Source organism: Somniosus microcephalus, unplaced genomic scaffold (assembly GCF_052327205.1).
Source record: "Somniosus microcephalus isolate GS21.2 unplaced genomic scaffold, FLI_Smic_1.0 unresolved_chr1, whole genome shotgun sequence".
NCBI lineage: Eukaryota > Metazoa > Chordata > Chondrichthyes > Squaliformes > Somniosidae > Somniosus > Somniosus microcephalus.
In genome coordinates, this window is record NW_028225179.1 from 56,039,739 (window position 1) to 56,050,708 (window position 10,970).

The window sequence follows — 10,970 nt, forward strand, 5'->3', positions numbered from 1 at the left end:
CCATTTATCCCAACTCTTTGTTTTCTGTTAGATAGCCAATCTTCCACCCATGCCAGTATATTACCCCCAACCCCGTGATTTTTTATCTTGATCAGTAATCTTTTGTGTGGAACCTTGTCAAATGCCTTTTGGAAGTCCAAATACACTACATTCACTGGTTCCCCTTTATCCACCCTGTATGTTACATCCTCAAAGAATTCGAGGCAATTTGTCAAACATGACTTCCCCTTCATAAAACCATGCTGACTCTGTCCTATTAAATTATGTTTATCCAAATGCTCTGGACTCCAACATTTTGCCAACCACAGATGTTAGGCTAACTGGTCTATAGTTTCCAGCTTTTTGTCTACTTCCCTTCTTAAATAAGGGTGTTACCTTAGCAGTTTTCCAATCTGCCGGGACCTTTCCTGAGTCCAGGGAGTTCTGGAAAATGATTACCAATGCATCCACAATCTCTACCGCCACTTCTCTCAAGATACTAGGATGTAGGCCATCAGGTCTGGGGATTTATCCACCTTAAATCCCATTATTTTACTGAGTACCATCTCCTTAGTGCTTTTAATCGTGTTTAGCTCCTCCCCCTCATTGCCCCCTGTTTGTCCAGTGTTGGGATATTTTTAGTGTCCTCTACTGTAAAGACTGATACAAAATATTTTTTCAGCGTCTTTGCCATCTCCATGTTCCCCACCACTAGTTTCCCGGTCCCATCCTCTAAGGGACCAACGTTCACTTTAGCCACCCTTTTTCTTTTTATATAGCTGTAGAAACTCTTGCTATCTGTTTTTATATTTTTTGCTAGTTTACTTTCATAATCTATCTTCCTTTTCTTAATAATCTTTTAGTTATTGTTTTCTGGCTTTTAAATGCTTCCCAATCTTCTATCCTCCCACTAGATTTGGCTAATTTATTTGCCCTTGTTTTCAGTCGAATACTATCCTTTATTACTTTACTAAGCCACGGATGGCTGTCTTTTATTTTACTCCCCTTTTTCCTCAGTGGAATATATTTATCTTGAAAGATGTGAAATATCTCCTTGAATGTAGACCACTGCTCTTGTACCGTCTTACACTTAAATCTGTTTTCCCAGTCCACTTTAGTCAATTCTGCTCTCATACCTTCATAGGCTCCTTTATTTAAACTTAGTACGCTGGTTTGAGATCCAAATCTCTCCCCCTCAAACTGAATTTGGAATTCAACCATATTATGGTCACTCATTCCAAGGGGATCCTTTACTAGGACATTTTTTATTAATCCTGTCTCATTACACAGGACCAGATCTAAGATTGCCTGCCCCCTGGTTGGTTCAGTTATATACTGCTCAAGGAACCCGTCCCTAATACACTCTATGAACTCTTCCTCAATGCTGCCATGCCCAATTTGATTAATCCAGTCAATATGAAAGTTAAAATTCCCCATGATTATAGCTGTTCCCTTATTACAAGCCCCAACTATTTCCTGATTTATACTCCGACCAGCAGAGTTGCAACTGTTAGGAGGCCTATAGACTACACCCACTGGTGACTTTTTCCCCTTATTATTCCTTATCTCCACCCAAACTGTTTCACGATCCTGATCCTTTGACCCAATATCATTTCTGACTATTGCAGTGATTCCATCCTTGATTAACATAGCAACCCCACCTCCCTTTCCTTCCTGTCTGTCCTTCCTAATTGTCAAATACCCTTGTATGTTTAGTTCCCAGTCATGATTATCTTGCAGCCATGTTTCCGTAATGGCCACCAGATCATACCCATGTGTAGTTATTTGCACCGTCAACTCGTCAATTTTGTTACGAATGCTGCGTGCATTCAGATAAAGAACTTTCAAATATGTTTTCTGACAATTTATTCCTGCTTTTACCCCTTTGACTACTTTACCTTTATCATTATACATTCTGTCCCTTCCTGACACGCTCTGTTTTTAATTCCCCCACCGCTACCTTGCTCTATTGCCTTCTCTGCTGTCATTTTTATTTTTCGCTCTCTTAAAACCTCCCCCCACTAATTAGTTTAAAGCCCTCTCTACAGCCCTAGTCATTCGATTCGCCAGGATTCTAGTCCCAGCACTGGCCAAGTGAAGTCCATCCCAATGGAACAGCTCTCTCCTGTCCCAGTACTGATGCCAGTGTCCCAGGAAGCAAAACCCATTTCTCCCACACCTGTCTTTGAGCCACGCATTTAACTCTCTAATTTTATTTACCCTAGCCAAATTTGCACGTGGCTCAGGTAGTAATCCAGAGATTATTACTCTTGTGGTTCTGCTTTTTAATTTGGCCCCTAGCTGCTCAAACTCCCTCAGCAGAACCTCCTTCCTTGTCCTATCTATGTCGTTGGTACCAACATGGACCATGACAACTGGATCCTCCCCCTCCCACTCCAAGTTTTCCTCCAGCCAAGAGGAGATGTCCTTAACCCTGGCACTGGGCAGGCAACACAGCCTTCGGGACTCTCGCTCTCGGCTGCAAAGAACTCTATCTATCCCCCTAACGATACTATCCCCTACCTCTACAACATTTATTTTAACTCCCCCCACTTGAATGGCCCCCCGCTCCAGGGTGCTGTGGCCAGGTTGCTCGTCCTCCCCGTAGTCCCTGTTCCCATCCTCACAGGGAGTAAGAGCCTCAAACCTGTTGGACAAGAGCAAGGGCTGCGGCTCCTCCAACACTACCTCCTGGATCCCTGTACCTGCCTCATTTCTAGTCACACCATTCTGACCCTGGCCACGGACTACTTCTGAATTAATTAATCTAATTGGTGTGACTACCTCCTGATACAGAGTCCAGGTAACTCTCCCCCTCCCTGATGTGTCTCAGTGTTTGAAGCTCGGACTCCAGCTCTTCAACATGGAGCCGGAATTCCTCGAGCAGCCAACACTTACTGCAAATGTGATCACCGTGAGCATCAATGGTGTCCACCAGCTCCCACATATTGCAGCAGCAACACATCACCTGATCGCCCATTCTATGTATTAATTAAATTTATTAATATGATTTTTAAATACCCTCTGCCCCGATTCTAGATGATGAATATCACACCTTAGAAACTATAAACCACAGAGTTTAAGCTTAAAAAAGAGAGAAATACTTACCAACCAATCACTTAGCCGCTTTCTGGTGACGTCACACTTGGATTACTTTTTACCTCTCTCCTTCCCTCCGAGTTCCGAGTTCGGTGACTGGTAGGCCTTACCATACTTAAGAAAAGACATACTTGCTCGCGAGTCAGTACAAAGAAGGTTCACTCGGTTAATCCCGGGGATGAGGGGGTGGTCATATGAGGAGAGGTTGAGTAGATTGGGACTCTACTCATTGGAGTTCAGAAGAATGAGAGGCGATCTTATTGAAACATATAAGATTGTGAAGGGGTTGGATCGGGTGGATGCGGTGAGGATGTTCCCAATGATGGGTGAAACTAGAACTAGGGGGCATAATCTTAAAATAAGGGGCTGCTCTTTCAAAACTGAGATGAGGAGAAACTTCTTCACTCAGAGGGTGGTAGGTTTGTGGAATTTGCTGCCCCAGAAAGCTGTGGAAGCTATATCATTAAATAAATTTAAAACAGAAATAGATAGTTTCCTAGAAGTAAAGGGAATTAAGGGTTACGGGGAGCGGGCAGGAAATTGGACATGAGTCTAGGTTCGGAATGGTCATGGCCCTGTGGGTAGTGGAGTGGGCCCAGGGGCCGTGTAGCCTGGTTCTGCTCCTACTGTGTTCTAATTCTGTGTTAGATTTCAGGAGATGGTTTTATTCCTGTCCCTGGCTGGGGTGGAGATCGCCTTTACAGAAGGTAAGTACTGTAGAAAATATAGGGGCAGAGTGATCTCCTGGAAGAATTTCGATCGCCTAGATGGGTCGGAGAGGAATTTCCCAGATTTTTTTCTCCCAAATTGGCCATTGGGTCTTTATCTGGTTTTTTGCCTCTCCCGGGAGATCACATGGGTTCGGGTGGATGCACAGTGATAGAAGATTTGAGGTTAGGATCAGATCAGCCATGATCTTATTGAATGGTGGCGCAGGCTCGAGGGGCCGATTGGCCTAGTCCTGCTCCTATTTCTTATGTTCTTATGGTCTCTGGAGCCTTTTATAGCCCCGCTCTGCCGCTCGAGTGTCCCGCCGACGCTGTGAGGCCTTACCTGGTCTCTGGGGCTTTTTATAGCCCCGCTCTGCCGCTCGAGATGCCCGCCGATGCTGTGAGGCTTTACCTGGTCTCTGGGGCCTTTTATAGCCCCGCTCTGCCGCTCGAGTTTTCCGCCGACGCTGTGAGGCCTTACCTGGTCTCTGGGGCTTTTTATAGCCCCGCTCTGCCGCTCGAGATGCCCGCCGATGCTGTGAGGCTTTACCTGGTCTCTGGGGCCTTTTATAGCCCCGCTCTGCCGCTCGAGTTTTCCGCCGACGCTGTGAGGCCTTACCTGGTCTCTGGGGCCTTTTATAGCCCTGCTCTGCCGCTCGAGATTCCCGCCGACGCTGTGAGGCCTCACCTGGTCTCTGGGGCCTTTTATAGCCCCGCTCTCCCGCTCGAGATTTCCGCCGACGCTGTGAGGCCTTACCTGGTCTCTGGGGCCTTTTATAGCCCCGCTCTGCCGCTCGAGTTTCCCGCCGATGCTGTGAGGCCTTACCTGGTCTCTGGGGCCTTTTGTTGCCCCGCTCTGCCACTCGAGTTTCCCGCCGACGCTGTGAGGCCTTACCTGGTCTCTGGGGCCTTTTATTGCCCCGCTCGAGTTTCCCGCCGACGCTGTGAGGCCTTACCTGGTCTCTGGGGCCTTTTATAGCCCCGCTCTGCCGCTCGAGATTTCTGCCGACGCTGTGAGGCCTTACCTGGTCTCTGGGGCCTTTTATAGCCCCGCTCTGCTGCTCGAGTTTCCCGCCGATGCTCTCTCTCTCTTTCTCTGAGATGGGGAGATTTGATTGAAAACTGGAGGCTGTTGGTGGTTTGATTAATGCAGGAAGTTCCCTCTAAACCCTGTTATGATTAACAGCTGCAATCCACTTGTATCTCCAGGACAGAAACATGAACAAAAGTTAATCAGTCCCGCATCATTCTGGAGTGACGAAGGGTCATCGACCTGAAACGTTAACTCTGTCTCTCTCTCCACGGATGCTGCCTGGCCTGCTGAGTTTTTCCAGCGTTTTCTGTTGTTATTTCGGATTTCAGCCACAGTATTTTGCTACTGCATTTGACGAAGAATAACTATCCCTGTATAGTGTAATTTGAAACCCTAGCATGTCATCGGCTCTGTGGCGCAATGGATAGCGCATTGGACTTCTAGTTAATGTTAAAGGCATTCAAAGGTTGTGGGTTCGAGTCCCACCCGAGTCGTTATTTAGCCAGATTCCGGTGGTGAAATTTTGCAGCAAAGCCACAACTGGTTCATTGAAGCCCTTCAGAGAATGGGAATGGCCAATGAGATCGCCTGAATTGTGATTGAAGAACAGGCCAGCTTCAATCTGCGCACCTACTTGAAATATTTTATTCATTCCATTATACTTTTCTGAATTACTTTCCCTGCCGCCTCAGTCATTATTTCTTTCTTTACCATTTTCTACTGGTGTTACAGGTTAGATCAGCAGTGGCCGTTAAAGGAAGCCTGCGAAATCTATCAGGGGAAAAGAGAGAAAAAAGAAATAGTTAGGAAGAGATAGAGAGATACATGCAAAGAAAATGAAGGGTTTATGGTTCAAGTCCTGCGACTGTGCAGAGTTTAAGGTGGAGCTTGGGGGAGATTCCTCCTGTCCCCTGAAATCCACGAATTATTCCAAGACTTGAGCACAAAAATCTAGGCTGACAGTTCAGTGCAATACTGAGGGAGCGCTGCACTATCGGAGGTGCCGTCTTTTGGATGAGATGAAAAACCGAGGCCCTGTCTGGTCTCTCAGGTGGACAGGAAACACTATTTCGACAAAGAGCAAGGTAATTATCCCCGGTGTCCTGGCTAATGTTTATCCCTCAGTCAACATCATTAAACAGGATATCTGTTCATATCTGTTTGTGGGATCTTGCTGTGTGCAAAATGGTTGCCGCGTTTCCTTAATTACAACAGTGACCACACTTCAAAAGTACTTCATTGGCCGTAAAGCTGTTTTGGGACATCCTATATAAATGCAAGACCTTTTTCTTTTTATCTTCTATACCCGGAACCAATAGGCTTAGAAGTCAAGTAGTGAAACGGTATTTGCAGAAAGGGTTGTGAGACTGTGGAATGCACTGGCCCAGAGCAGCAGATTTCAAACAGAGTATGAAAACCTGCAGCGTGTGGGAGGAAGGGGAGAGAGAGGCAAGAGAGCCACATGTAAGATCACATTGGAAACCACTGGCCCTGAATCAGCTTTAAATCCCCCACTGTATTTGAACACATTTATTGTCATATTGATATATTGAAGCATTTGAGCAATACAGGAGATTTAACGCTGCCTCTGGTTAGATATATTTATGCCAACCGCTGTGTTTAGGCTCTACCCTGAATGTTTATCTCTAACCTAGAATCAGTTTATAATCTGGAGACAAGTTTTCAACAGCCGATGAACAGGGAGCAGAGGCTGAGGCTGATTCTTCACACGGCAGCTTCCCGTGCAAGCGCAGGAGATGTAGCACCTGCCCTTTGACCTCCTCCCTTCCCACCGTCCAGGGCCTCAAACACTCGCTCCAGCTGAAACAGCGAAGTCCTTGTACTTCTCTAAATGTAGTAAAGTGTATTCGCTGCTCACACCGTGGGTCTTCTCTACATTCGGGTGACCAATCGCAGATTGGGTGATCATTTTGTGGAACACCTTCATCCAGACCACAAGCGTGACTCTGAGCTTCTGTCCTCGGCCTCCTACACTGTTGTAATAAAGCTCAATGGAAGCTCGAGGAACAGCACCTCATCTTTTCATCCGGACTCAATTTCAGTTCATCAATTTCAGTTCATATCCACTGTTCCCATTTTGTGGCCAGCAGCTGTTGGTAATGATTCTGCTGTTGCCATTTACACCTCCTCTGGATCCATCTTTTGTTTCTTTGCTTCTCCCAATACCACCCCGGTAGCCTTGCACCATCACCACTTTTGTCATTTAATCTCTCCAGCCTTCCACCCTATCACAGTCCTTCCCCTTGTTCTTTCCTCCGCTCCCCCTTTGCCTGCCTTTGTATTTGCTTAAAACCTGTTACATTTCTAACTTGTTCCAGTCCTGATGAAAACTCATCGATCTGCAATGATAACTCTGTGTCTCTCTCCACAGATGCTGCCCGCCCTGCTGAGTGTTTCCAACATTTTCTACTTTTATTGCAATATTCCTGCTGTTTATATTCATTATCCTGCAGCGTACTCGTACTGTTCTCAACATCTTCTATTACAGTTAAATATCAGAGGTGTAACATTATTGTAATGACTGATGCGATTCTTTTAGACTTGTGGTTGCACCACAAATTGAATATCACAAAACCAGCGCAATAATGATTGCGGAGGTGAAACACATGGTGCAGAGTCAGTGATTGGAGAATTTGCAGTCATGCAGATCTAAATGTATCGACTGGATTCTTGCACCAATGACTATTGGTACGAATGGGACATGTGACCCCCATCTCTGGTGGGTCTGTCCTGCTGGTGGGACAGGACATACCCAGGGATGGTGATGGAGAAGTCTGGGACGTTGGCTGAAAGGTGTGATTCTTTGAGAAGGGCTCCTTGAGTATGACTATGTCAGGTTGTTACTTGACTACTCTGTGGGGCAGCTCTCACAAGCAAGTGAGCAGGGCTTGGCCGGGTCGATTGGGTGAGGTTTTAGACCACACCTAGAGCACTGTGAGCAGTTCTGAGATACCACACTTCAGTAACCATATGTAGGATAGGGTGTACCTGTAGGTTTTAGTAAACATTATTAAGAAGTTTAATATGTGAAATTGAATGTTAAAAGCCTACATGCCTGTATAACATGACGAATGGCTGAGAGAAAAGCAGGATGGGAAATTATGCCAACCTGACTGAAACTGCTGTGTTTTCAATTACTGAAGTAACGGAATGCAGTGCTAAGTTTATGGAGGCTGGTGGGGAAGAGGATTTCAGTAATATTATGCTTAAACAAACAAGAACTAGAGAAAGAGATAGTAGTTGGAGATATCCTTCATTGGTACAGCTATAGGATGGACAGACTGTTTAGAAAACAATTTTTAAAATGTTCTGAGAAAAGTGAAGGGTACTTTTTTGTGCACAGAAAGAGACCTAGTGGGATTAACAAGGTCATACGATGGCTAACGAGGGAATCAATACTTTTATCAAGTGTTAATTACTACCCTGTAGGCAAGACGAGAGGAAAAAGGGTATAAAGATACATGTTTTGAACACAGAAAGTAGCGCGCACTGCATAATCAGATATTGGTAGCAGCTTCAGTCAGCAGAACACAGCAAGAACCCAAAGAAGCGAGCTTCAGTCAACAGAACACAGCAAGATACATCAGAAGACCGTGCCACAGTCACTCGGAAGGAACACCAGGGTTCAATGAACAGACTGTGACTATCTTCTTGTTCAGTATTACTTCTTTCTACTGGAAGTTTAATGCTTAATAACCCTGTTTTATTATACACAATATACTTGTACCCAGAGTGGTTTGTGCAGTCACGGGCAAATTATTATAAGAGCTTTTGAAAGCTACACATATATTGGCCTTGGAGGGAGCGCAGTGTAGGTTTACCAGAAAGAAAACCGGACTCCAAGGGTTAAATTAGGAGAGATTACACGAATTAAGGTTGTATTCCAGATAATTTAACGGTTAAGGCGAGATTTGATCGAAGTTTTCAAGATATTAAGGGGAACAGATAGTATAGATAGAGAGAAACTATTTCCACTGCTTGGGCAGTCTAGGACTAGGGGGTATAGTCTAAAAATTAGAGCCAGGTCTTTCAGGAGTGAAATTAGGAAACACTTCTACACGCAATGGGTGGTAGAAGTTTGGAACTCTCTTCCATAAACAACAATTGATGCTGGATCAAATGTTAATTTTATATCTGAGATTGATAGATGTTTGTTCACCAATGGTATTAAGGGATATGGGCCAAAGGCGGGTATATGGAGTTAGGTCGCAGATCAGCCATGTTCCCATTGAATGGCAGAACAGGCTGGAGGGGCTAAATGGCCCACTCCTGTTCCTATGTTCATATGTTGTATAAAGTTCTGCTTAGACTACATCTGGAGTACTGCATCCAGTTCCAGGTACCACACCTCAGGAATTATATATTGGACTTGGAGCGGGTGCAATGCAGATTGACCAGAATGATACCGGGGCTAAACAGGTTAGATTATCAAGAACAGTTGCACAGACTAGGCTTGTATTCCGTTGGGTATAGAAGATGAAAATGCGATATAATTATAATAGTTAGGTTACTGTCCGTTCCGCTCTGTAACACACTGACCTGTTAACTGTTTCCGGATATTGTCGCTCATTTTCACCATTGGATGTGCTGCAATCCGCTGACAACAGACGGTTAAACCGAGCAAGATTTCAGGCCAGGCGGTGAATGCTGCTCCTAATGGATTTCTCTCTCTCCAGGCGCTTGCGGGGATTGGAAAGTTCGTGTGTCACACTAAGTAAAGCTAGAAGTCATCAATATAAGATCGTCACAGTAGGGAGTTAAGGAGATCGTTATTTACTTATAGTACGCGCTACCATAAGGAATAGTTGAGGTAAATAGCATTGAAGCATTTCAGGGGGAGTTAGGTAAGTACATGAGGGAGACAGCAATAGAAGGATATGCTGAAAGTTAGATGATGTGGGCTGGGAGTTGGCTCGTGTGCAGCATAAACGCCGGCAGAGACCAGTTGTGCCGAATGGCCTTTTCCTGTGCTTTAAATTCGATATAAAGTGTCTGAAAGATTCATAGATCCACACCTGCTTTAGGCTCCAGATTTTAATGCTATTATTTTCACGAAGCCTCTTAATAGCCTCGCATCCTTGTCTCTCGCCACCTCTGGTGGAGGTCAAGCTCCCCACAGAAACACTCTGCCCGAGCCGTCATCGTGGGATTCTTTCATTTTGCGATTTTGAAACAGGACAGAGACACAAATCTGTTTCCTTCTTTGACCCTGGGATTCGCTATTCTGCGGGTATGTGAGAGAGAGAGGGAGAGAGAGAGGGAGAGAGGGAGCGATAGGGACAAAGAGAGAGTCAGAGAGAGGGAAGGAGGACAAGGGAGAGACAGAGGGAGAGAGCAAGAGGGACAGACCGGGAGAGAGATATAGACATCCTTGTCAACCTATTTAATTGTTATCCCCTGCAGTTTGTAAAGATGATCAATGGAAGGAGGTGTATTTTATCGCTTTTCCCGACTTCAGAATGACCCAAAGCGCTTTACCGCCAATTGTGTTAGAACTTGGTGTTCCCGCCCTGGACTTGGGAAACTACAGCAAATTCGCAACAGCTTCTTCCTCTCTTTCTCTCTCTCTCTCTCCTTCTCTCTCTCTATTTCTCTCTCTCTATTTCTCTCTCCCTCTCTCTCGCTCTCTCTCTCTCTCTCCCTCTCTATTCTTCTCTCCCTATTTCACTCTCCCTCTCTCTCGCTGTCTCTGTCTGTTTGTTTTTCTCTGTCTGAATCTCTATCAGACGGTGTCCCTCCTTCTTTATAACTGAACAGCAACATGCAATCGCAGCCTGTCCCGGGGTGAGTTACTATGGGGAATCACTGGGACCACAGGCTCCCTGTAAGGTCTCCTCCTTAGATGGGAAGCCTGGAGAGAGAGGCAGACGCGCGCAATCTTATGCACTCCAATGACTCGCTATCTCTGCACCTGTTTCTTCGTTTCTCCCTCTCTGTGTAACTCTCTGTCTGTTCCTCCTTCTCTGCCTCTCTCTCTCTTCCTATTTCTGCCTCGTATTCTGTTTCTCTCCCTGCAGTCTCGCTCTCTCTCTGTCACTATCTTTCTATCTGACTCAGATTCATTCCCTGTCTGTGTGCCTTTTTTCTCCATCTCTGTTTATCTATCTATCCAGCTATGTGCGTGTGTG

At 45.4% G+C, this 10,970-nt stretch overlaps 1 non-coding gene across 1 annotated transcript; it reads left to right on the forward strand.

The window, feature by feature from the left end:
• Positions 1 to 5,227: 5,227 nt before the first annotated feature.
• On the forward strand, positions 5,228 to 5,315 carry trnar-ucu (transfer RNA arginine (anticodon UCU)). The gene is given in 2 exon segments: positions 5,228 to 5,264; positions 5,280 to 5,315. It is a non-coding gene; the product is annotated as a tRNA-Arg (tRNA).
• Positions 5,316 to 10,970: the final 5,655 nt, after the last annotated feature.